This window comes from Lissotriton vulgaris, chromosome 7, assembly GCF_964263255.1.
Source record: "Lissotriton vulgaris chromosome 7, aLisVul1.2, whole genome shotgun sequence".
Taxonomy (NCBI): domain Eukaryota; kingdom Metazoa; phylum Chordata; class Amphibia; order Caudata; family Salamandridae; genus Lissotriton; species Lissotriton vulgaris.
This window is the reverse complement of record NC_141695.1, coordinates 1,571,146,364-1,571,172,912: the sequence shown is the minus strand read 5'-3', so window position 1 is coordinate 1,571,172,912 and position 26,549 is coordinate 1,571,146,364.

Sequence of the window (26,549 nt, the reverse complement as noted above, 5' to 3'; positions counted from 1 at the left end):
TTTAGGGACTACTTCCTTGTTTATTTTCCACTGCCGTTCACCACTAGCTGCAGAGTTTGGAAGTGTTGGCTTTTTTGTTTCCTGTTCTGCCCCCCTCCCATTGGCCGTGTTCTCCATCCTCCTGCCCCCTTTCCCGTTGTCAGTGTCTCCGTTCCCTTTGTTCCCGCCCCCCTCCCACTGTCCGTGTCCCCGTTCCCTTTGTTCCCACCCCCTCATGCTGTCCGTGTCCCCATTCCATTTGTTCCCGCCCCCTCCCGCTGTCCGTGTCCCCGTTCCCTTTGTTCCCGCCCCCTCCCGCTGTCCGTGTCCGCGTTCCCTTTGTTCCCGCCCCCTCCCGCTGTCCGTGTCCTCGTTCCCTTTGTTCCCGCCGCCCTCCCGCTGTTCGTGTCCTCGTTCCCTTTCTTTCCGCCCCCCTCCCGCTGTCCATTGGTTTTAGCTTGTGGCAGTCATGGAGGCGCGTGCTTTTGTTTTATCATGGCCTCAGCATATTGCAGCTGTTTTAGGTTAGAGTAGAAAGTCAAGTAGGGCCGGCCAGATGTTTATGATCTGGATCCATTTGGCCGCGTTCTCCATCCTCCTGCCCCCTTTCCCGTTGTCAGTGTCTCCGTTCCTGCCCCCTCCTGCTGTCACTGTTCCAGTTCTCTTTGTTCCCGCCGCTGTCTGTGTCCCCATTCCCTTTGTTCACGCCCCTCCCGCTGTCGTGTCCCCATTCCCTTTGTTTCCGCCCCCTCCCGCTGTCCGTTGTTTTTCAGCTTGTGGCGGTCATGGAGGCGCGTGCTTGTGTTCTTTTCATGGCCTCAGCGTTTTGCAGATGTTCACCTACTTTCTGCTCTAATACCACTCGGTTCTGGGCTTCAACACCAACTACGCGGGGTCCTGCTCCTCCTGGGCCAGGTGGCTGACGGCATCTGCACCCCTCCCGTGGGCTACGAGGCGGATAGCTCCCCTGGGTGCCGCCAGTACAGCCGCCGAAAATCCTCGCACCTGATCAGTAAGTTTGTCATTTTGCCATTTGTGTATTGGTGTACATCTTTCAGTGTCAATTGCGAGTGTTTCAGTTGGATTGCGACTACCTCTGATATCATATCAGGTCGCTCCATGTTGGCTGTGCACGAGCACTCCAGTAGCGGGCTATGCTTTTAAAACACGTTGTATCACATGACTTGGTTTAAAGAATCAGTTGATTTCATGATTAAAAATCAGGGCCGGAAACATGGTGTCATTCTGACACTGAGTAATCTGGTAACCCTGCGTTTCTACACTTTATTGCATGTCTATACGCACAAAGGATGCTTTGTGGTATTGCAAGCAGCCATTTGTTATGAACTCTAACATAAATAGAATGACTGAGCACAGGGCCATATATTCGCGTGCGTCTTTTAGCCAAGCTGACACCACCACGAGGCAGTTCTAGATGCTACAATAATGATAGTAAACATCAGTTTTCCTCTAAGTGCGATGCAGCGATAAACGAGCGCTAAAATGGTTGCATGTAAAACCATGATACAAGTTCCTGTAATCCTGGCTTGCTGACATGACTAAATTGCGTGCCCTTGGACGTCTTAGGTTTCTGTGCCTCAGGACCCATCACTGCTGTCACTGAAAACAATTCAATACAAGCTATTCAACATTAACAATGCCATAAGGAGTGACAGCCCATATGGGCGACACAAATAATTTCTTCAACATTTTGGATAGTTTGGAACTGGTGAACCAGGTGTGAGTCTCTGCATTGGCTCTATATCCTGTGATTCTGGGCAGATCACGTAATCTCCCCGTGCCTACAAAAAATTAATGTAACCATGTGATGTAATTGGTGCTCATGTAAAAAGCGGTCCAATACATTCGGGTCGAGTTTGCGCTGACCCTAGCTTATTGGAGTTAAATACATTGACCCTAAGCTTCCTCATTCTGAGCAGGGTAGATTCCATTATACATGACTGACACATGACTGACTGACTATACCAGACCTGCAAAAGTCTTCCAGATTTAGCGCCATATTGGGGACACTCACCTAATTTCATTCACCAATGATTAAGGGAGGGCAGACAAGAAGAGTACGTTCACTGTTCCCATAGTGCCACTGTCTACTTTTAGAGCTTATTCTGCCCTCAGTGAACTTATTCTTCTCGGTTTGAGAACGTACTTCCCCGAATGACCCTGCATTAGTCTGATTTTATACTCACTGTAATTTCTGCAGTCCTGTTCATGCTTGTTTCAGAGCTGTCTGTCACTCAGTGGCCATGCATTTGCAAGGTTTCTGTACTCGCTGTGCCATTCATGGCTCTATCCATGTCTAGCTTCAGAGCTCACTGTGCCCTACTTGATACTGTCCATGTCTGGTTTCAGAGCTCACTGTGCCCAGGGAGAGGCTGTCTGTGTCACGTTTAGATCAAACAGTCCCTCGGTGACCCCGATTTGGTCTATGTTTTTCTCATTGTCCCCCTGGCCATGTCTGCCTTCAGAGCCCTACGTGATCTCTTCCTTGTGTGGGTTCAGATCCCTGTGCTTCCAGTGATACTGTTAATGTCTGATTTTGAAGCCCTTGGTGCCTTACGTCACCTGATTCTTGTCTGGGTTCAGATTCCCTGTGACCTCTGTCATTCTCTTTATATCTGATTTCAGAGCTCACTGAACCCAGACAAGGACAATATGACGTAGAGCACAGACTCCATGTCCCCCAGGGATCCTGTTGATGCCCCTCTTCAGAGGGCATTCTCCCTTTTATGATCTGTTTCTTGTCTGTGCAACAGTAAAGGCTGTCAAAGAAGCAGAGGGAAGATGGAGGGAGACAGTGGGTTGCTACTTTTGTGGGCATGGGCTGGTGTAGAGTGCCGGTGGCCACCGCCATTATCAGATTATCAGCCTCCAGCACTACTGCACATAACAACTAGCCTCTTTGTGTGTCTTACTGTCTCCATGGAATTGTAATAAGACAGCCTGGTGTGTGGATGTGCCTTAGGCTTTATAGTATTCTCAAGTCCTAGTGATGTGTGATGGGTAGCACGCTATAGACATATGGGACTAAGGGGGCATGGTTGGTGAACGACTCCTTGCACCAGCCAGCTTGTTCTGAAGGTGAGGAGTCAGATCACATGAGTTTTGTTTTTAAGGATGTGGTATCTGCTGCCTGGAAGTGGTGTTTTTGGTCCCAGTATACTAACTTCTGTCAATATTAGCCAGCTATTTCTTGGCTAGAACACACCTCAGTCTTGTGCTTTGCAGAACCAAAACAAGCATTAGCAAAGCCAATGGTTGTGCATGCGAAAGGTATTGCCTTTGTCAATATTTGTTACCTATGTTGTACAGCAGCACGGCTGTTGTGCATCATGGCTGAAAGTAAAAAAATTACATAAACTCTACGATGTGGCCATCTCATAGGCAACATCTATAAGTTTAAAGTGCGTGTTTGCGCTCCACTTACAGGTTTTCAAAACACATAAATAAAATGCATTGTCATTTACAATGCCAATAACTCAAACTCTAGCAAATGCAAGACCTATTGCATTGCAAATGCATGTTTTAAAATGCAGCCCATTTTTCTTGAAGGAAAACGAGATGCATTTAAAAAAAAATGAAACACTTTCGTTTTATTTTTTTAAGGGAAGGTAGGGGTCCCTGGGACCAGTGCCTGCCCTGTCACAGGCCAGTCACAAAGGGGAATGGGTCCCTTGTACCTGGGGACACCTTCCCATTTGCGCCTCCATTATCATCCTCTTGAAGAGGGAGGGAATTTGCAAGTGATTTGCTACCACAATTGCGGTCGCAAAACATTTGTACATGGCTTTGCGGTCGCTATTTGGAAGGGAACATCACCCTTCCTAATAGCAAGTCGCTAAACACTATTTTGTGAGTTGCAATTTATTTGTGACTCGCAAAATAGGGTTTGTTCATTGGCCTTAGGTTTTTAGCATGCGCAAACGGGTCGCAAACTCGTTTGCGCATGCTAAATACCGTCGTACATCTGGCCCTTGGAATTTAGGCTCTATGAACTCAGCATTTAATAACAAACCTTATAGTTAAGGTGGTTTTTAGGTCTCGCATTCGAGACCTCTTGTATACACTTTAGTATTTGCTTATTATATACTTATTTGTGTATGTACTTTGTGGGCTCTGGAGATCAGCCCTAGGACTTGTCTGCTTCCGTTTAGGGACTTTTTTTCTGTTCAACTGCCTCTATTTAACTGTCTTGACAGAAAACGAGCAGAAAAAGTCAGTAAAATACCAGAATTGCTTTCTGCTGAGGGACTTTCTTTTTTAAAAAATTCTGGCAACTGCCTCTATTTAACTTTCTTGATGGAAAGCGACCAGCAGAGGTCAGTAAAATACCAGAATCACTTTAGAATTCTCTAGATTCCAGTCCATAGAAATTGTCTTCCATAAGCACCCTTAGACAATAATATTTTTTTCAAATCTTGTATTTTCAGTGATATGTCTACCGAAGGCCCTGATTTTATATTAAAAACAGAGCTTTGGACTCCACCATTTCCCGCTGAAAGGCAATATGTTTCGCCATGCGCTCCCATACCTGGCGTGTCACGCTGTTTGATGCTTACTTTTCCCTCCATATTAAAGAACAGTAGATGTTTCAGCTCCCAGGCTAATGTGCTGCATAGCTAAATACAGATAAGGTCCCAAAGGCGAGGCCGATTGCATTGCAAATGCTTATTAAATTGTGTGTATGAAAATGCCACTTTTAGAAGTGGGCATTTTCTTGTTTAACCATCCTTTGTGCATCTGCCTGTTTGTGTATTCACCATCTGGTTTCGGACTGACAAGAGCTGGGGATGTGCACTCACTCTAGAATGTCACAAGGGGGTGTTGAGGTGCGTCCTGCCTTTCCTTGGAGACTCATAGCCAGGCTGAATAGACCTTTCTGCATTTAGAGTGGTGGGAGGAGTTTTCACTAGCACCTCAATAAGCTGTGTCTGCTCTGCACAATGCTGTCTCCACCTCCTATAGTGAAGCTGGACCAGGGAGGACAGAACTGTTTTTTACTGAGCCAAAGAGACTTTCTGCCTAAGCCTTCAAATGGAAAATTAGTATAAATATTGGGGCCCTGACCCCAGAACTTTAGCACTTTATTGGACTAAGGAACCTACCAAGAAGAAAAGCTGGAAGATCTGACATGAGGAGTAATGCCCCTTGGCTGTGTGTTGCTTTGTTGGGTTGGCCTCAGTTGCTGTTTCTGTCTTGGGCAGTGAGAGAACTGGGTTGGACTTCCTGCAACTTATTTTCCTGATTTTCTCAAAGGGCTTGAGGTAGGGCTTGCCCCCTGTTCAAGAAGTCTCAGGAACAGCAAAGACTTTAAGATCATATGCTACCAACACCAGCATATGCTACCATATCATATGCTACCAGCACTGTGAACTGTATGTTTTGTGCTGAAGAAAAGCAAAAAAGCAGCCTAACACCATCAACGATTCAGCTGCCGGCTCTACGACCTGAAGACACCACAGAGAGCATCACACCTCAATCCTGGTCTCACCAACTATGCCACTTGACGGCGCCACAGCTTGCACCGTGACCTGAGGGCACCACACTTTGCACCGCCTTGCTTCACATCACCACCCTGGTATCTCCGGTGACAATGCTCCACGCCAACTTTGATGTCCGCTGCCTGCACCATGGCATGAGGGCACCACTCGTAAGCTATTCAACGCACTGTCCCGTCCCACACTGCAGCCTTGGCCCACCGACATCCATGCCATCAACTCCACACCATCTACAGACGACAGTGCTTCAGGAAAAATTATGCCGCTGCCTGCACCATGACCTGCCAGCACCACAACAAGCACTGTCCTGCTTCACACCACATCCCTGGTCTCACCGACTCCGTTGGACGGCGTCCCTGAGGCACTGCCTGCACCATGACCTGAGGGTATCGCACCGCTCCAATTTGCACCACAGCCCGATGGCTGCCGGCACTCTTCACTTCAACCTCACAGAGTTCGATCTGCAACGTGTATGACATCAAGGGCTTGGCGACTCCTCCACTGACCCTCGGGACCAACGCTTGCTGACGCTTCCTCTTCAGAGCTCATCGCCAGGTCCATGAAACACTGCATTTCTAATGTACAGTTTGTGGGTTTTACGACACCGTAGCAGTCAGTTGGTTTGAATTGTTGGATTTGTTTGTTCACAGCACCGTGATAGCCCCAGATAGAGCTATAGACTTCAAGAAACTGTATTTTAAGTCTATTTTTGAAATATTCTTTTTTTGGATTACTGTATGTTGGTTTCTTATTGTTTTGGTCTTGTTCTACACAGATAAATATTGGCTATTTTTCTAAAACTGGTGTGATGTCCTTTTTTAGTGTTTTCATTGCACTACTGTGTGATATGTGCAAATGCTTTACACATTGTCTCTGATATAAGCCTGATTGCTTGTGCCAAGTACCAAGGGGATGAGCAGGGGTTATTTTTGAAGTGGGATCCCCTTACTCTGACTAGAAGGAAGAGTCCCTAATTGGACAGGGTACAAACCTGCCAGCCAGAGACCCCAATTTCTAACAAGGAGGCTGTGCTGTGCTAGTTATACTTATTGAAATAAATATTTTGGAAGTATCTCCTGTGTAGCAGTTTACTACACAGAGCTGGAGCCAGGCAGCCACATACTTTTGAGAGCCCATGTGTATTACTTTCTTCATGGTTGTGAGGCATTTAACTTGCCTTGTTCACAGACCTCTGGGAAGGCTATGCTGTTGCTGTCAAAACTGGCAAGCTCTGGTGCGGTGTGCAGTAATCCTGCTGTGAGGTGGGAATCAAACGTTCAATCAAAGCGTGATCAGGTGCGAGTAGGCATATGCGTATGTGCAAACACTTGAAGGAGAAGGTGAGCACGACTTGGCATGTGTATGAAGGTGGGCTTGTGCGCTCCACTGCTGAAGAGTTGTTTGTATAATTCCAACCTGCCTCAATAGAATGCAAGTCATGCCGTGTCATATTTTGTGCCGCAATTTTGGATTGGGGACTAGCTCCACATTTTGGAGTTGTTGAGCGCGTTATAATGTGTGCACCATAATCGAGGAAGGTACTATCCTGCAACTAAGTAATTCCAGAATAGTGGAGAATATATATCCAATCTGCTAAAGAAGGTGTGTTTTTGGATGGTAATGTTTTTACAGATACATTATTTCAACTAAATGATTACATTTTCCCAAAATTTTGCATTGGTATTACATGTTACAATTTTTTCACAGAGCCCAATAAAACAATGAAACTGTGGATGATTATGTAACAGCTTCAAGAAAATTGGCCTTTGATTATAGATTTGGTACTTTAGAAGAGGAACTAATCCAGGACCAAGTAGTCATGCATACATTTAACCTGGCAAAATAGGATTGGGGTGAATGATGATGCTGATTTGAAGGATGTAACAGCCAATGTAAGGAAAGAAGAATTCTCAGGGGTGTGTGCAAAAGCTGATAAAATAAATAGTGAGACAGTAGAACAGAGTGCTGTAACTAATGTGGGTTCAACCTCACATTATTTTACGTATAAAAAAGAGACAACTGAGTAACATAAAGCCAGAACAACGTAAAGATGTTTTGTGTTGTTATCATTGTCATAACACTAACCATTTGGCATCTAGTACAGGGTGTCCAGCCTTGAAACAGAAGCTAATTGTGGGAAAATTGGGTGTTTTGCACATGTTTGAAAAATTAAGAAGAAATGTTATGGGGAGGTCAAGTGCATTGATACTAGTGATGTTTTTCAACTAGTGATGATAAATCAGAGATTTGTGAATTTTTGAATATCAAATAAAGAGTGGTTTTAAATATATATGGCGAGACTAAATTGGGGAACAAACAATATGTTTAATGAAAATAGGCGGTGTTGGAATCCATATACTGGCTGATTCAGTTTCTTCACACATTACTATAAAGGAAAATGTTTTGAAGGCTGATTTTGAGAAGAGACTGGGTTCTAAACTCTGTGAAACTGACATATCTCCAGAAAGCTATAGGGGTGAGGCAATGGACTTTCCAGGATAGAAGAAATTAATGTTCCAATCTTAATCAAATAGCATTGGCAATTGGGAGAAAGTTAAAAGCAATGTCTGGAGTATCTGTGTCATCCGATCTTAAGGCTTATAGGGCAATGGCCCTGCCAGCATCTTTAATGGGGCAGAGATTTGGGGGTATGTTGATGCAACTGCAATATCAATGATAGAAAACACATTTAAAGGGCTTTTTGTAATTTACCAATAAGAATCCCTTTATTACCACTTAGATTTGATTTGGCAATTAACAGCATACACAAGTTATTTGCATTAAACCACTGCTATATTGGGTACAGCTCTGGTTAACAACAGAGCGGTCCATCTATAGAGAATCACTTGTGGAATTAATCTCTTGTGATAAATAAGCTCGTACTCTGTGGCTGAAGATTGAGAAACATCTTTGAGAGAAGATTAGGAAGAGGAGACTTTAGAATCACCTAATAAAATACCAAAAGGAATTATTTTGGATGTAAAGGAAAATTATTGGGAGACTAGGTTGAACGAGTTATGGACTGAACATCCGGAAGGGAGCACATCTGGTCAATTTTAACTTCATGAATGTATCCCTAAGATTTGAACTCTATATGGACAGCATCATTCTACTTCCGTCTAAAGGCCTGTATGTGCAGTTAGATGCCGTACACTCCATATCCGATCTTTTACCGTAAAGTAGGTTAAAAAGGACAATCACAAAATTCTTCCCCCATTGACCAAGGAATATGGAAACAGAGGCACATTTTTTCTTCCTTTGCCCAAAGTACATACTGCCTCACAAGAAATTGATTACAGCTATTTCCGAGAATTTGAGTATGAAAATGTACTGGACGACGTCAAGGATTCTAAGGTGTGATATGACAGAACAACTTGTATTTGCCGTCTCGCTGTATCTGAATTGGACATGGAGCAATAGAATTAGAGCGACGCTTATGAATGATCTGTAAACATTATATTGAAATCCAATGACAATAGTTTTGGATTTCTACCTATAGGCATATGGGCCAAGTACTGAGGACGTAGCTCATCTAGTACTACATACTAATAATATAATACACTTTACTCAAAATCATTGAACTTGTAATATTGAATGAGTTGATGATATTTTTTCTAAAATAAATTCTTTCTAAACCGGTTTTTATGATATGTTTTAATAGATTTAATATACTTTTAACTATTGAAACTATGTGTGTTTGCTATTCTTTGATGGCTTGTCAAGCCAAAATAAATTAAATATACACACTAATGTTCTGTTCAAGAATAGAGAGTCCTTGGATAAACTGTATATTGCAAATAAGGGAACTTCAGCGTTAGACTGGTTAGATCAGAGCGATCTACACATTGTTTGAAGCCCTAACAGTATGTAACAGGTACTCATCTTGGATGAGTCAGAAGGTACTGGAACCCAATTTTTAGAAAGTATTTAATGGGAAAATTGGATTACTAAATGACTTTGAGCTCAAAATTGTATTAAAAGAAAATGCTGTTTCTAAAATTCAGAAAGTTAGGAATGTACCTGTGTTACTTAGATCTGGGGTGTCTAAGGAGTTAGAATGATAAGTTGATGTAGGTATTATTGAACCAATTGAAGAATCTGAGTGGATTACAACTCTTGTAGTAGCTCACAAGGCATACGGAAAAATGTGACTCTATGTTGATATTTCTGATCTTAATTGAAATATTCTTATTGACAGGTTTCCCTTGTCCAGGAAAAGTGAAATGTTCTCTTATGTCCAAGGGTGTTAGAAATTGGGTCTTTAGTTGGCAGAGGTATGCAACCTGCCCAAGTAGGGACCACAATCCTAGTCAGGATAAGTCAGATACACACTCTAAATTAACCTGTGCTCACCCTCTGGTAGCTTGGCACAGATTAGTCAGACTTAATTTAAAAGGCAATGTGCAAAGTATTTGTAAGGCACCTAATACAGCAAAACTGTGAACACAACACGCAAAAATAATCTCCACTTGGTTTGAAAAATAGAGATACATTTATTGAACTAAACAAGACCAAAATGACAAAAATGTAATACGTAAAAACGAAATTATGGATTTTTAAAGAATATCTGCAAATACAGTGTTTTGAAACATAAAGTGTCAACCAGGGATATGTTGTTGCACTTGACCGGGTATAATCTGAAAGTTCAGGCCAACCACGATGGATTGTGGGTCAAATAGAGGGACCAACCTTGTCCCGCTGAGAAAATACTGTAGTTCCGTGAGTTTGTGGGTCTGGTTCGGGTGTTCTGAACCCGTTCGAATAAGGTCGTCGGAAATAGACGATTTTGGTGTCAGCAGACCGCAAATGACGAGTGTAGCGTGTATGAGCGTTTTCGCATGAATCGATCAATGATAACACTCTGTATTTAAGGATTTAGTTTGAACCTTCGGGTTCCATTTTGTGTACGGCAGCCATTTTGAGTGGTTGCCCTCACATAGGCCGAAGACTACGGCCGAACGAGTCCTTGAAACATGTATGTCTTAGCTGACTCCTAAATTACCTGGACGAACTGACTCCGTGCCCGAGGCTGACCTCGCTGAGCCAGTTCCTTGTTAAGCAGCTGGTTAGATAGAGATCAAAGAGTAGGGCAGGCCCGAGTTTATGGTACACTGCTCCCACCTTTCTATCTCACTTCCAATCTGCTTCTGTTCCTTCCTTTACAACATAATCACTGATTTGGGTTGAGGGTTTATGATGGGTTTGTCCGGCCTGACTGAACAGGATAATGGAATGTGCTTGGTCATTTCTGGTGGCCTAGTCAACGGAGGGTGGGATTGTCGTCATACGCTACTTTAAAAATGTTACTTTGCGATTGGTCAATTTGTAAGAACCCAATGTTGCCTGAGGCTTGATTTTTGGCATAAAAGACCATGCTCCGCTCATTGAGTGTGCAGTCTCTAGCGAACCACCCGTTTGTGCTTCGTAGATCTCTGTTCCTGGTTGCAGCCAATAAACTTTGGTCTTTGACGTCATCAAGAAGCCTCCTGTGTCTCTGTTTGCCAAGACATGGGAACTCGAAGGCATCGGGCGTTTTCCCTGACGCCGCTGGGTCTTAAAACCGGGTCCTTCAGTACTTTTGGATGGCGGAAGAGTCAACAGCGAAAAGTCCAATGCGAGGAGCACAGGAGGTCCAGCCGGATGTAGGCGAGTAATCGGTTCTGATCTAGGTACTCGGCGATACGTCGGAAGTGAACCCCTTGCAATGAGGGGGTTGTGTTGTCGTCAAGCCGTGCATGTGGCAATGCAATGTTCTTGTCCTAAGCGGCAATGTGAATGCATCATCGTCGAGGGGAGATGTATTGGTTCCAACTTGAGCAACAGTGGTGATACTTGCATTTTGTTGGTTCAGCACAGAAAACCCACTGCCAAAGCAGAGGACTGGATTGGGACCACTTGACAGGGTAGGACTCATAGATGGTATAGTCTAATCGCTGTGGCAATGTGTAGGAGAGTAGGGTCTGCTTCCTATGGTTACCCCCCCCCCACACACTTTTTGCTGTGATTCTCTGTTTTTTCAACTTTAGTGTGGCTGTGGACCTGCTAATCAGGCCCCTAGCCCAGCTGTTCTCTCTCTAAAATGATACCATGTACTTTAGGTACATACCAGATTGGTTACTGGGTCACCCTTGTGAGCACCTGTATAGTGTACCCTAGGTACCCAGGGCATAGGTGCACCCTAGGCCTACAAGGGGCTGCAGCATGTATTGTGCCACCCCTGGTTTGCCTTCCAAACTGACACCACAGTTCTGTTCACACAGCCTGGGTAAGGTGGTGTAATCACCCCTTACTTGGATATAGTATACCTATATCTATATGTATACTAGCAGCCCGTTCCGACGTTGTCCGGGTATGAATTGCTGCCAGCCAGTAGTATATTGTTTTGTAGGATTTCGTATTGATAGCATTTCTTATCTGTGACAGGCCTGTGAAATGCTCCGATTCAGAGTACGCGTTCAGTAGTGTGTGAACTCGAGTTTCCCTACTTTATTTTTCCGTGCAATATTATATAGCGCGAACTCGACAACATGGCATGAGCACAATTTACATTACAGAAGAAAACATTCATTTGTGGTAGGCACGGGGAGACAAAGAGATTTGCCTGGAATCACAGGATGTTGAGCTGATGCCGAGATTCGAACATAGCTCCCCAGCTCTAAAGTTCGCAATTCTAGAACTTGTGGTGGAAGGTGTGTCTAAAAGTGTATGTCGTGCTGGCCATCAATGAGAGAGACCTGTGCATTTTTGAAATTGGTGGTGAAAAAATGTGAGTATGTTGCTGGAGATGTGGGCCGCCGTGCCACCAATGTACTTACCGGGGAGGGTAAACACCCATTATTCCGCAACTTTCTTTCCACATACCATCACTCCGCATACTTTCATTACGAAAGTACCATGACTCCGCAATGCCATTATAACGCATGACATTACGTTTTATATGCTTTTACCACGCATACATTTACAACGAAATTCGTTGTAAATGAATGAATGGTAAAAGCATGTTTTTTTTAAATGTTTGGATAAGGTAAGTATAGGTATAGGGGTATATGTTTTGGGGTACTGAGGTATATGTTTTGGGGTGTTTTGGTATTTTAAGGGTTCAGATATAGTTTTGGGTTATGGGGTACAGGGGTAGTTTTAGGGTTTAGGGATAGGTATGGGTTTTGGGGTACAGGGGTATTTTTAGGGTTCAGGGCTAGGTTTGGGTTTTGGGGTATAGTGGTATTTTTAGGGTTCAGGGGTAGGTTTGGGTTTTGGGGTACAGGGGTATTTTAAGGGTGCAGGGCTAGGTTTGGGTTTTGGGGTACAGGGGTATTTAACGGTTCAGGGGTAGGTTTGGGTTTTGGGGTACAGGGGTATTTTTAGGGTTCAGGGCTAGGTTTGGGTTTTGGGGTACAGGAGTATTTTTAGGGTTCAGGGGTAGGTTTGGGTTTTGAGGTACAGGGGTATTGTTAGGGTTCAGGGGTAGGTTTGGGTTTTGGAGTACAGGGGTATTTTTAGGGTTTAGGGATAGGTTTGGGTTTTGGGGTACAGGGTATATTTATAGGGTTAAGATGGGTTAGTGTTTAAGGGTGTTGTGGTATTTTAAGGAGTAATAGTGGGTTATGATTATGGGGTGCAGGGGTATTTATAGGGAGCAGGGTGGACACCCGGAGCTGGAATGTACAGATCCTGGGAAGAAAAACAATGAAATATTGAGCACAACGCTTACTTTTTTTTCCCCGTAATCCCGCGCCCCGCACACACCCACTGCAAACAAAACAGGTGATGGACCGAATGTGGATCAATGTCACACATTCAACCCAGTCAAAAGATCTGGGCCCAAATCCATCGTTTTTTGCACTCCACACCACCCTGGGTTAGACAATGGCGATATGCAAATCAGCTCTGACCCTGTGCCCCATGGGAACAGTCCAGTCCGAACTACAAAAGCCATGTCCTTCCCAGAACGGAATCAAGCATCCGAGGACCGGACCGGTTTCGAGGTAACACCTCTCATCAGCCCGGCTAGCTTGACTCCAGTGGTGTGGAGTGCCTGGGACCCACGTCTGAGCATCCCCAGCACACTTATGGCGGCAAAATGCAAACAAAACAGGTGATGGACCGAATGTGGATCAATGTCACACATTCAACCCAGTCAAAAGATCTGGGCCCAAATCCATCGTTTTTTTGTACTCCACACCACCCTGGGTTAGACAATGGCGATATGCAAATCAGCTGTGACCCTGTGCCCCATGGGAACAGTCCAGTCCTAACTACAAAAGCCATGTCCTTCCCAGAACGGAATCAAGCATCCGAGGACCGGACCGGTTTCGAGGTAACACCTCTCATCAGCCCGGCTAGCTTGACTCCAGTGGTGTGGAGTGCCTGGGACCCACGTCTGAGCATCCCCAGCACACTTATGGCGGCAAATACAAACAAAACAGGTGATGGACCGAATGTGGATCAATGTCACACATTCAACCCAGTCAAAAGATCTCGGCCCAAATCCATCGTTTTTTTGCACTCCACACCACCCAGGGTTAGACAATGGCGATATGCAAATCAGCTCTGACCCTGTGCCCCATGGGAACAGTCCAGTCCGAACTACAAAAGCCATGTCCTTCCCAGAACGGAATCAAGCATCCGAGGACCGGACCGGTTTCGAGGTTACACCTCTCATCAGCCTGGCTAGCTTGACTCCAGTGGTGTGGAGTGCCTGGGACCCACGTCTGAGCATCCCCAGCACACTTATGGCGGCAAATGCAAACAAAACAGGTGATGGACCGAATGTGCACACGCCCACAGCACACGATATGAGACATGGCATGAAGGGCGGAATGTACCACACGCCCCCAGCGTTTGTCACACCCTCAGCACACGCCCACAGCACAACACAGACACGCCCACAAGGGACTACTTTGCTGGCACAGTTCTTTTACCTTTTAAATGTATATGGTGGGCGTCTGCATAGCCTATGTCCTTCTGCTGCAACTGCCCTTTCCAACGCTGTATTGGGTGTTGTGATTGGTGCTGTGGTTCCTGAGATTACCCGCCTCAAATGTTTGGGCTCTCTCTTTATTATATTAGTATAAATATAGACACATATACACCTATAAGCCACTCCTAAGGCTGACCTCGACAATCCTGGAGGTAGAGTGCTTGGTTTTATGTGAGAGGGTGCCCTAGCATGAGCTGAGCCCCTCTGCAGCTTTCGGAACCATCTTCTTATAGCTGTTCTATGGTATAGCCATACCATATACTCTGAAGTGCATTATAATCCTCGCTGTAAATTCTAACTTTGGTTTAGCTTTATCAAAACTTGTCGTGTAAGGTGTCAAACACTTTGGAATACTACCCCGCACCCCCGCCAGTCCTGGTGGCGGGGGTAGCATTCCCCCCTTCTAGAGGGAGAAGACATGTAGTTACTGGTTTACCCGATTAAAGTTAAACAGAGCCTCAGCATCAGAAAATGGATGCTGCTGCCACAGACACGAGTCTGACCTCCTGCTGCTGGATGAAACTCTGGCAGGGGAGGACTGGACAATAGGTTTCCTGTCCAGGGAGGTGCTTGCACCTCCCCAGACAGGGTTTTGTGTATTGGGGCAGGGAGGGCAGCCTTCAGTGAAGGCTTTCCAGACACTGCATGGGGCACACTAGCTGCTCAATGCATTTCCCAGTTCAATCTGGTTGCTGGGGCACTCTGCCCCAGCTCTGGCACGAAACTGGACAAAGGGAAAGGGGTGTAACCACCCCCTTCCCAGGTCCACCCATAGGAGGGACCTTACATGTAGTCCAACCCCTAAACTTAGTATAAGTATAGGAGCTGTGTCCCTAGGACTTTAGATTACCCTGGACAAAACTTTGAAACACAAATCCTGGACCTTCGACATTCCATTTCGACTGGAAGACGGAAGACATCTCTCTTGTGGTCAAGGAGTGACCACCCTGTTCAAACAGGCACCAACAGCAACTTTGCCGGTCTGCATTTTCGAGACTCCCACCGGATCCCGAAGAATCTGTGACACAAGGCATGTACTTCCAGACACTGGCACTGCTCGATATTCCCAGCAAAGCTGAGACCCGTGGCGGACACAAGAGACTTGGGACCGGAACTCCTGGACATCCTGCATTTTGCTAACTGCATCGACTCCCGAGGTATCTTGAAGTTGTGCATTGGGGTACAAGAAGCCCCAGCCCCGAGCACCATTTGCAATGAAGCTCAGGACTCCAACCTCCACGAGTTTCCTGTGGGGCACGCTCTTAGATTTCAGCTCGACATGTCTTCCAGGTTCCTAGTCCATTGGCTAGTGAGCCCCTGGAAGACTCCATTTTGAAGCTAACTTGCTTTTTTTGTTGCTTTCGGCTTGTTCCAGCTTCCCTGCACAGGAGAAGCGCCACAGAACTTGCTGGTCTGCAACGAAGCCAATCTCGACATCCTGCGTGGAATGCGTTTGCTAAGGCTTATTGGGTTCAATCCGGATATCAACACCGCAGTCAACTAGATCCTTTGTGGGACAGTTCGAATCCAGCTCCTGGCTGTTGTCGACACCTCCTGGACCACGTGGTTGAAGAGACAATCTTCACCTTTTCACCTGAAATTACCCAACATTGCCTGGTTCCTTTCTGGTTCCATCCTGGTCACTGGCAAGTGACCCGAACTCTGTCCCTTCTGCTTTCAGGTTCTTCAGATCTTTGATCCACCCTTGGATCCACCTGGACACTTTTCCTCTGGTCGCCTGCAGCACTTCTTTGCAGCTCTCCATTGAAATCGACGACGAAACCCGACATCAAAAGACACCTATGCACCCGGCTTCCGTGGGTGAGGTAACACAAGTACTCTGGTAGTCTCAAGATTATTGGCCCTCCTAGTGTCTAAGTGTAAAAGGGTTTCATCGTAGTCCATCCGGAAGTATCCTTAAACTGTAAATTTGTAACTTGTTTGTTTCCTATAGAAAGTCAATGGTAACCCGCAGTTGTGTTTAGACACTGCACGCGTCTCCCGTGGGCCTCCTACTTCCTAACCTTTGGTTGTTTGGAGTAGCCCCAGCGATTCCACAGGCCCCAGGCCTGCTTTCTAATTCTCACGTGGTTCTTATACCACTATTTTAGTATAAGGTTTGTGAGGCCCCTAGGGCAAAAAGTATACTGTGCAACTTATTGTATGCTAACTTGTATTGTACTTTTACCTCTGACCTCATAAAGAGAGCAAAGGGGTTGAGTATAGATTAAATACATATATATTTGATAAATACCTTGTGTGGTGTGCTTTCATTTGGTACTCAAGGGATTAAAATTGGTAAAACAACTTGCTTAACATCGCCTACTTAAGTCTTAGCCTGATGTCTGCTGGTCCATGCTACCACAAGGATACCTTTCTATAAGGTTGACTTTACAACCATCATCAATAAGGGTCGATTATACTGGTGCAAGGTGCCCACTAGAACTAGTGGACATCATATGCCAGGCTAACTTCTCACACAATGTTGCTGAAGTTTTTGACGTCCCTGGGACTTCGGAACAGAAGGCAAGCCCTTGGAGTCACTCTGGATTCTGTGGTGTAGTTCAGTCCTTCTCACTCAGAAAGAGAGGACAGCAGGCAGCTCAGCACAGCAGAATAGCTGTTCTTCCAGAGCAGCAGTCCAGCAGAGTGACAGTTCTCCAGCAGCACAGTAGTCTTTCTTCCTGGCAAAGTATCCACACGTCCAGAAGTGAACATAGGGGCATATTACCAACAACTAGCGATAATTTTTGTCTCTAACTTGTTTAGAGACAAAAATTATCGCCGCACATCGGCGATTTCTATCGCAGATAAACCTTGCTATTAACAAGGTTTATCGCAAATGCGATAAAAAACGGCCGAAATGCATGAATATCGCTGAAAAGTCAGCGATATTCATGCATTATCGAGCAAATGCTCTTAGCCATGTTATCCACCTCCCATTGGATAACATGGCTAAGAACTGCTCAGGGCAGGTGTTAGCTTTTGGAGATATTCCCGCTTAGCGCGAATATCTCCAAAAGTTGGTAATAGGAGATAGCGATGTTAGCGACTGTTTTCAGTCTCTAACATCTTGGCACGCCCACTTTGCATCTCATTAGTGATAAATATCACTGAAATGCAAAGTGGGGCCCAAGATGGTCGCTATCTCCTACTAGCTGTCGCTAACTGGTGTTAGCGACAGCTTGGTAATAGGGAGATAATTTTATCTCCGCTTTCTTGGCTTTTAAAGCCAAAAAAGCGGAGATAAACCCCCTTGATAATATGCCCCTAAGTTTTTAGTGTCAGCAGTCCTCTTTTTATCCTCAATGGTGCTTTTGAAGTGGAGGAGACTACAAAGAGGGACTTTGAAGTGCACAGAGGTCCTCCTTTTCTGTCTTGGCTCCAGGCACCCTTAAGATTAAGCAATGCTTTGTGTATGAGCAGGACAAAGCGAATTCAGGTGTAAGTGTCAGGTCTTCCCTCTCATCCTACGCAGGATGACCCATTAGGTTGTGAATAGCCCATCAGGCACAGCTAAGCTCCCTTTGTGTGTGACAGTCTAAAGGAATGCACAAGGCCCAGCTGTCATCCACCTCAGATGTGTATTGGAGACAGGCAGCAAGCACACAGGTCTTAAGACCACAAAAAAAACTTTCTAAAAGAAAAAAAACTTGCAATCTTCTCAAGCTGTGATTATTCAATCAGCACTTTTTCATAAGATCAAGTAATTTCATTGTCTTAATCTTTTTATAATTTTTCGCACTTCATATTATTCAAATACATTTCAAAAACATCGCTTCATATTAATCAGACCACATATGCTTATGAGGCACATTTCTGCAGCACTCTATGACTGCACACTACCTCTCCAAAGCAATTCTTTTTACAAAATAAAGTCTAACCAAAATATTGGTCAAAAACATTCAGCATCTTAAAATACATATCCAACATGTACAAAGATTCACATATGCAGGTTACATTTACACCCATCAAATAATGTCACTGGTAGTAATGTCTCTATTATTAATCTTCTTTATGATCTCTTTTTTTTTTAAATCCATTTATAGGGGTTATCTAGCACATTCTAGTAAGGTAGGCTATCAATTTCTATTTCCTGGATGGGTAATATGCAGTTTTCTCATTGATTGCCAATACTAACCCATAAATTGTCATTGACGCCTTGCATTTTGAACCTCACATTTCTTTTGTGGTTCTCTTAATGACTTGCTTGGTTAATTCTTTAAAGTAATGAATAAAATGAGTGTTGTATTACTGCCACTCTATGTATAAATGAACTGTAGTATCAGTTTACATGAATTGAAAAATACTTTTTACCTTAAGTTCGCTGTTGAGACTTTTATTGGCTGTTTTTCACAAATTATCCTGTGATTTTTAATATTCCTATTGTATGACTTCTACTTTGTGTCTGTAGAAATAATGGAGAATATTTCCATTAGAAATTACCATATATTTACTCTAACTTCTTGTTTTGACAAAACCTTTTAATTCAGGCTTCACTTCTGTGTCATGCATTTTTGTTAATTCTTCCCATTTCTCAGATTTTTTGCTGTGTCTGTACATTTTAATTTTTCACTACTGTAGCAAATTGCTCTTGAAGTGCTCTGCCGTGTCTTCAGTTCATAACTTAGTAACAAATCACTGGGCACATTCTGTGAATGTTTTCAGCAGTGACTTAATACATTGTATTTCATACCTTATCTGCCTAACCTTCAACATTAACTTAGGTCCTTATATGAAGCCGACTCCTTATTTTAATAAATGCAGTTTATAGCTTCTTACTAAACACGAGATGGGAATGATTGTGAAGATTATCTGCTCCCCAGATAATTCTTTGGTGTCCTTTGGCGCATCCCTCTGTTGGGAAATGCAGTGTTTGTTTGGTTTTCAGGCGCAAATAATAGAGCACCTAGTTTGTCAGCCATGCTGGTATTGTAGTTGTAGTTACCAATGAAATTATTTGAGTGGTGTAAATGTAACATGAATATGTGACTCTTTGGAATCAGTGCTGCTGGCCACTAGTAGCATTTAATTTAAAGACCCTTTGAACAAATAGCCTACTTTACTAGGGAATTATAAGTACATCAAATATGCCAATTGTGGATACACCAATGTTTCCAGGGGGAGAGCACATGCACTTTAGCACTAGTTAGCAGTGGAAAGGTTCCCAGAGTCCTAAGGTGAACAAAAATAACTTCTGCATAAAGGGGAGGTGGAAGGCAAAAAGTATGTGGTTGACCCTGCAGAATGAGCCAATTCCAGAAAAGGTTATGAAATTATTTTCTATGTTAGACCTTGCAACTGCATTTCACAAGGTACCTCTTCATAATATTATTAAAAAAATACACTGAATTTGTAACTCAAGATGGATGCTTCCAATTAAGAAGAATGCCTTTGGTGTTAGCCACTTAGATTGCCGTCTTTCAACTGCTTATGTTCAATCGCATAGGTTAGGTAGAAAATGTGTTATTTTTTCAAGAAGATATTTTGGTAATGGGGAAAAATAAAAATAATCATAATCATAAATTGGAAAAGGTACTTTACATTTTGACTCGCAAAAGGTTAACTGTAGAATATCCAAAATGTAAATGTTCACATTCACAAATTATTTATTTGGGTCATGAGATCAGTGATCAAGGCATTAAACTTAAAAGTGCATTATGGAGTGCTATTAAGGATGCACCTGCACCACAGAACAGGGATGATCTCAGGTCCTTTTTGGGATTATTAGAGTAATATACAACATTTATCAAGAAATTTTCAATGAAAACTCATGCTATTTGTTGTTTGCTCACATCAAAAGCTACATTTGTATGGCCTGCTGAATGTGAGAGAGAATTTTCACGCAAGCACTCCCCCCTGGAATGTACACAGGATAGGGAACTAGAGGCTATGGGGTCCCAAGGGTGAGTTGGCCTCCCAAAACAATATATGCGCACAAAAGAGCTACCCGAGATTTCTTAATTTTAAATCCCTCACAGTTCTACTCCATTTGAGTTATTGGACATATACAAAAATGTGACGGGTTGTCCTCACACACCACCAGGTGACATGCTTCAACACAGGGCAATCCATGCTCTCCACAAACCCAGTTTGAAGGAGAACGGGCCTTCACCTGGAGTCAGGGAGGCACTTCTAACTAAGAGTGGACCCGTAATTAAAGTGCATTAAAAACCAATGTGGCATACCAAAAACATTTTTACTCGCTAGACTTGACACTTGATATTTTAAAACCAATCGTGTGGACAGGGGGAATTAGTATCCCATCACCACTTTTACCGTCGACCTGTTTCTGCCTTGTGGCTTATGTGAGTTTGTGGCATTCTTCTGTACGGGAATACTGGATCTTAATGTGGCAACCATACATTCAACTTGCCACTAACAACGAGTGACCTATGTCAACCTCTTATATATCTGGCTCTTTTGTACCTGCAAGTAAATAAAAACACTCTTAAGATTCCATGCTATGCAGATGAAGGGATACATTATAATTATTACATAAATGTAAGTATGCAACATTCGCATGCTCAGTGAACTGTGGCACTCCACACATGAGGTAATCATCTCTCTTATTTGTGAGACCAGCTCGCGATCTTACCCCACTGTTGGGTCTTCTGGGCCCCATGGAGAGAGGGCTGTAGTCACATTCTAAAGGTAGTAGATGGTAGGAGGTTCAGTATCATTTTAAATAAAACATGCTTCCACTTGCAGTCGCCCACATCCGGGGATATAATATCCCTCCACACATTCACCCTCTTTGTTATGGTGTGTTCCTCACTGTAAGCCTATACGCATCTGCTCCTTCCTGTGTGTTAAAGTGATGGACAAAAAGGATAGTGTTTGTGTGTTGAGTTGTTTGGATAAATTGTTTTAAAGTAAAGGGTTACCTACATTTTCATGCAGTGAAAATGTTGTCCAGTTCGACTCCGATAAAGCAGAAGAGTACTTTGAGAGTTGCGGTATTTTTCAAGGATCACATCCCTGTACAATCCAAGTGGGAATGGTATGGTAGAATGTTTCAATTGAGTTTTGAAGGGTGCCATTAAACTGGCCTTGAAGATTAGCAGAGGTTGAGAAGTGCAAGTTATGAAAACTGTATGTTCCTATAGAACAACTGAAGTGACTTCCACAGCCTATTCCCTTTTGAAATAATGAAGGGAAGGAAGAAATTCAAATTAAGCCCTGGGTAGTTGAATGGTTCCAGGTAGTTCAGTGATCTGTAGAATGTGTTCAAAGTAGGCTTCACAACAAACATAATGAATACTTTCATAGAAAACATGGTGCTAGACATGTTGTGAGAAAGGTGCATCAATGGGTCAAGATAAAGAAACATGGCTACATTTCCAAAAGTGAAAATAAATGTTTTAAACCATGAAAGGTCATTCAAGTTCTTAAAAATTCAGTACGAGTAGCTGATGGTAAGTGTTGGCATGTTAGTATAGTGAAACCAGGTAATAATGGTAAGGTAATAGGTACCGACTGAACTTTACAAGATGGTGATGTTGGTGTAATGGACAAGCATGGTTATGATCCGGACGGTGCCTACGATGTTAAGCCTACCAATAACAGCAAATTGCAACATTTTAAAGCACGCAAATCTAAATATTCTGCAAAGAATCAGAATGGGCCACAAGAGTATGAAGATTCTACTGTCTCTCAAGAAAGAGATATTTTATAAAATATTTGGGATGACCTTCAAAGGAATGGTTATTCTGGTTTTCTATGTAGAGAGATCAGAGAAGATGATATATTTTGGAAGTATTTACTATATAGGGGTTTACTAAGGCTTTTTAGAAAACTTTTGTTAAAAAAAACTAGGATTTTTACTTGTGCTGAGGCACACATAACTTTGCCCCAACACAAGTAACATAACTGAGTGTGTCCCTTTGTCAAACCTTCTGATTTACAAGCCCCTTGCAAAAGTGACATACTGGCAGCTCAAAGGGCTTGTAAATAAGCCCCATAGTATAGAAAAGAAAGAACAACAACTAAGTCCCCATTCAGTTTCATTACAATGTCATGAGGGATTCAGACCAATAGGGAATGAAGATGGTGTAACGGAACATCTTTATCTTATTTTAAAAAGAGGGTGTTGGGAAAGATTGTTTTAATATAACTTTCAACATCTTAATCTACACTTTTTATGGGATCTGAATACATTATTTTACAGGCTATGCTCACTTTTATGATTGAAATGGTTTGAATAAATCAGTAAGAATAATTAATCACCTAATTAAGAAGCCCCATAATATTCTGTTGTTTCAATCTCATCAGAAACAACAGGACACATGGTGATGGAGTCCTTAAAAATAGATTAGTATAACATTTTAACAAATCAGAAATCATTACAGTTAATTAATGTTTTGCTCATATCCTTCTTACACGAGTTGCTCACTGGGTTGAATTTAGTCTGCTATGAACCCCTCCCTGGAAGATTACTATCACCAGATCGAGAGATAAACCTTCAAAGTATTAGATGTCATGCACACATTAAGAATAACTCAGTGAACTCTTACGAATTCTAGTTACATTATTGAGTGTCAACACCAAAGGCTCCTTCCTTGGACCTTTCTTTCATCCACACTCTATCGTGTACCTAATCATCAGAAAATCAGCAATGGATTAAGCAGTACATTGTTTTACTTCAAAGCTGAAATATCACGTTGATCTTCTAATCCTCCCCATGTACTCCTGGCCAAAACCCCTCTCCGTGCTATTCTCACATAATTGTCTGCCGACAGCTGATCTGTCAAAACAGACCAGAAAAGTGTCAGAACTGTTGAGTAAGTTACAACTTTGGCGTAACACTACAAGGTGTGCTTTCCCACCCAGGGATGACACGAGTGAACTTGGTTCAAATGCATCAATCATGAATGTGAAAGATAGGTTATTGTAGCCCCACAATACGCTAGTTGATGTGTAATTGACATAAAAGTACTGTTTTTGGTTTAGTAACAAGCTGATAAAGGGATCAGGGGCACTGCAGTACCAGTAACATACCTTATTTCATTATTCAAAGGATCACACACTCTCTGTACTATGTGGAATTAATACTTTTTAGCAAACATATTTATTACTACTGGAATAATCTGTTTCTCAGAACATCCAAAGCAATTACACAGAATATTATAAAAGCAACAGGCAGACAAGTTATAAGTAACGAGAATAAAATGAAAATTTCTAAAATGTAATACCCTGATGCATGTTTCTATTAACTACACTTAACAGATTATGAAAGGCATGTCAGCTCGCAGTCTACAGTTAGGGATAAGATATGCACTGCATACTTTGTTTATCAGCGGAGGCATGAAGACAGTGTTCCTTGCGAAGGGCAAACATAGGCTCCAGGAGTCAGCTATATCAGCTTTAGGCTTTAGGTGAGGTGTAGCATCTGTGAAGTGAGAAGTGTGCTGGCAGTCGGTGAGACCGTCTCTGGCAGAATCTCAGGAAATAATGTGGGTGAAGGACATCAAGGTGTGCGTCCAAGACATTTCTTATAAACATATAAGGAAAAAAGACATTACTCTTGTAACATGGAATTACTAATAAATATCGCCGATCCCGCTCTGATGGTGGAAGTAAACATTCAGCATTAGCTAGTTGCTGCCACAAGTCATTACGCCCTTGTCACCCTTGCCTTTTTCTGTGTCTATGACTGTGTACATGAACATGAAGAGTATTCATCCAATGGCAGTTCTTTCTGCTCTGTTGACGATGGGCTGGCGTAAAGTGCGGTGATAGTTTAAGATTTCCCTCTCCTTTGCTGAGTCTGGAGCAGAGCGTAGACAAAAAGAAAGAATATAATGATAAAGCAGAGGCCATTATGGTCTAGGCTGACACAGTCAGCTTTGTAAAGTGCAGGCCGAGACAGACACCGAGCAAAAACGCAAAGGCACACTAGGTTTGCTCTCCGCTTGATATTTGACTTCAGGTGGTGTTGGCAGTGCATACAGGGGTCTTATGGGGCCCTCAGACAATGGGCACGGAGACTGAGGGGAGAGGGCACTAACTCTGAAGCAGAGGCATAGTCTCTGGGGCACAAAGTAAATGGGGCACAGACATCGGGGCATGAGTGTACATAGGGTGGTGTAGCAATACAGACACTGCAAAAGGAGTAGGTTGTGTGCTCTGGAAGGGGTACAGCCACAGCAGGCTGGGTTGGGTAGGGAGGTTTGGACAGGGCCACCAGGCACTGGAGGCATGCGTGGGCAGGAGCCCATACAACAAGGACAGGAGTGGTCAGGGGATTTGGGGTAGGGGCACAGACATGGTAGAGTGCTTGGTAGTGGTTACGTGACACGAACGAGGTAGGGGCGCAAACATGGGGAGGGTGGGTATAAGGGTAGGGTCACAGGCAAGAAAACAGGAGTAGTCAGTGGCACAACCATGAGGACAGAAGTGGGCAGGAGCACAGATGTGAGTCCAGAAGTAACCAGGGACACAGACATGAGGAGAGTGGTGGGCAGGCTCACACACACAAGGCCAGGAGCAGGCATGGCCATGGACACGAGGACAAGTGTGGACAGAATCACAAGACATGGACAAGGACTGAAGTGATCAATGTTAGGGATGGGGTCCCAGACACAAGGCCAGGAGTGGGAAGAGGCACAGACATGAGGACAGGAGTGGACAGTGAGTAGGGCAGGGGCGGCCCACTGCCCCGAGTGCCCCATCCTCATCAGCAGTGACTGAAAGTTTCACAGAGAAACAGCAGCAGAAAAACACCTTGCAGACATGTCTACACTAGTCTGTCCTTGATGTCAGCAGTACTCTGGAATCCTGATTCCTGTTGCTGTCCTAGTGTGGATGAACATGAATTTGATGCCGGGTGAGGACTGAGGAGGTGCCCCACAGTTACAGTGCTGCCCCCTCCAAGGACAAAGGTAAACTCATCTTGCCGCTTGCATTGTGCTTACTCTTACTGTAGGAGACTTCTGGCTGAAGATATTGGGTTGTGCCCTTTTGTGGCAGCAAGTTACATAGCCATGTAATGTATCCATCCCTTTTAAGCTGGGTTTCCTCTGTCTACACGTTCACACCTCTGCCCCTGCTACCACCTTTCGAATTATGCATACTGAGTGTGTGTCTTTACATGATCATTTTCATGGGTAAGAGTTCACGCCTGTCTCTTTTTTAGGGGGAGGAGAGGCTGTAACACTTACACCCTAGGGCTACCTGTGTTCACCTATGTGTGTGTAGGTATTCCTCTGTGCCTTCTGTGTACAGTAGTGTGTAGACTGTTTATGCTATGCAATGTATTACTGAAGCATTTTCATGGTGTCTTGCTAGTGGTAAAGTGCACAGGGTTAAGAATAGTTACACACAGTACCCAAATAACAGGTTCTCTGTTGGTTGATGACATTGGTATCTAGACATCTATTGGCTGGTATATATTCTATTCTAGACATTTGGTACAGTTACCTGTTGCTCTTTGTTTTTTTCCGCTGTCCTCCAGTCATGGCTGCCTCTTGCCCTAAAACATCAACATAATCTGTCACTAAGCTTTAAGGCTCGGCCCAGTGTTGTGCTGGCAGTGCTTGAAGCAAACCTCAATGTGTTAACACAGCATTCGTCATTGCCTGTGTTTGTGTGCCAGTGCTTGCTTAAAAGTTGGTTTCAACTGTCCTTGATGCCAAGACTTTAGAACTGTCAGTCACTTCAAGACAGCATGGTGTTTTAAAAAAACAAGGTTTCTTGAACATATAAAATGTAAACATGAAGCTGAAACATATTTGCATTTGGACAGCCTTCACCTACTAGGTGCTGCATATTATAATTTGTACAATACAGTTTATGGTTAACTGTGGGTAGGCGGAACAATGGACAATTGCGCTGAGTTTGGAATTCTACAGAGTACAACTCCATGAGTTCCAACCACCCCTACAACATCTGCGGCTAAGGGCAAACATGACAATGATTCTGAATAAATCGGGAAAGATGGTGACTTCCATTTTTTGAAAATGGGAAGATGGCCACCTCCATTAGGCAAGATATAGACAGGCCTATATAAGATAGAGTGGGACCTTAGGGACTTTACATAACCCCCCCGACTTGTATGTCTGAATTTTGTCATA